Raw genomic sequence first — 1,890 nt, forward strand, 5'->3', positions numbered from 1 at the left:
GGGAAGAGTCTTCCTCTGTGCCGTTACCCCCAGGGCTCCTCCCGCACGCCCCGGGCACTCCGGCTGCCGCTTCTGCAAGAAGACACGTACTACTCAATTTCCTGAGAAAAAGAGGAAAAAAACCAGAACACAATCAAGGCTAGCACTCCTGCTTCTCCCTCTCATGCTCTCCTGCGGGTAGACCACAAGCAAGACTGCTCGTCTGTGCTCTAGGGGGAAAAATTTTTTTAAAAGAATTTGAAAGAGTTCGCCTTTCCCCCTCTCTCTATTTTTTCTTTCTCTTTTTCGGTTACAATAAAGCTGCTTAGAGAAGTAAGAACACTCTGTTTCCCTTACTGGTTTGCTCACTGCTCTGCAAGGCTTTGTATTTTAGTTATTCTTCGAGATTCCTTTATGTTGTCGTGCTCCGAAATACTGAACACCTTAGCTATCTCATCCAAAAATTTAATTAATCCCCAAATATTCTCCCCTCACCAGCCCACTCAACATACGATTTTAACATCGAGATGTAACACTGATCAAATGTTAAAAAAATTTAACGCTGATAAGCGTTACAGTTTGGGAACTACACATATTTTGTGTAGCTGTATTCATGGAAAGCTGTTCATGTGAGAAAACAATTGGCAATCAACTACTTACTGCATCGTTCTTTGCATTTGGAGACCCCATTTGCTCAGAAGATATGGGCAATTAACCTCTTATTTTAAAGACAGTTTTCCGTGTCTCTAAACCAGATATTTGGAAACAACAACAAATGACCGAATTTGGTTATAGATCTGGATCTTTTCACACTTTTCGGTTTTTGTTTTCTGTTTTTCCCATGTGATTTCTGTCATCTACCCAATGTTCATACCCCTTATGTGAGATGAAATATCTGCTATTATTCAGTAATAAAACAAGAAAAAGATTGTCTTAAAAATACTTCACTCCTCGTGTTCGACTATTTAATGGTTCTGTATGCAGCCCTACTCAGTTGGGTGGTGTTATTTATTTCAGCTTTGTTTATTGCTTTCAATATTTGTGTGTGTGTTTCTGCATAAATAAATATGGATGCACAGCACAATCACGTAGGTCAGACAACAGGACATTTCACAGATATGTATTATTTAAGCACATACACACGCGAATTAGAAATATCCAAATAGTTTATTTCCTTATTGAAAACAACTCTTAAAGTGCAACAGGAAGCTCACCTGCACTTTGTATCTTTGCTTAACTTTGTGATCTATTTTTAAAAGTGCGAGGGTTTTCCTGCCACAGGAAAAAAAAGAAACAACCGACACTGTGGAATCAGGCACCACGGGTGCGTACTATAACTGAAGGCTATTTTTTCTGATCCTTGCAGGAAGACTGCTGTTGGTATGTCTGTGTTTGGGAGCCCGCACTTTGGCCAGGGCACAGATCCCGAAGAAGCGCCAGACCCGTTTCTTTAAAATAGGAGCAGGGATGAAGAACAACTCTACTCCCAAAAAAAAAAAAAAAAAAAAAAAAAAAAATTAAAAAAAAGAAGAGGTCGTTGAGGTTGTTTCCTTTTTTCCTGCTCTTTGGGGGACAAATGGAGAGTGAGCCTCCATCACAGAGTTTGGCGTCTGGGAGCAAACCCATCTAGGGCAGGGCGGGTGGAACAAGTAACTGTTCCCTTTCCAACTCAGAATAGTCTGTAATTCTGTGAATGAACTTTTCCTTTTCTCCCCCGACCCTCCAAGCGGGCGGGAGCCCAGCTCAGCCTCGCGAGCTGGGGCCTGAGGCAGGTGTTCGGCAGAGCTCGGCTGGCGCGGCGGGGCGCGGAGCATCCATTCACCCATCATCCATCCCAGCCTCTGGGCTCCCTGTCCCGGTCCCTGCCGGCCGCCCTCCTGACTGCAGGCTGCCCACCCCCTGGGAGGGAGG

This window comes from Corvus brachyrhynchos, unplaced genomic scaffold (assembly GCF_000691975.1).
Source record: "Corvus brachyrhynchos isolate BGI_N302 unplaced genomic scaffold, ASM69197v1 scaffold22, whole genome shotgun sequence".
Taxonomy (NCBI): domain Eukaryota; kingdom Metazoa; phylum Chordata; class Aves; order Passeriformes; family Corvidae; genus Corvus; species Corvus brachyrhynchos.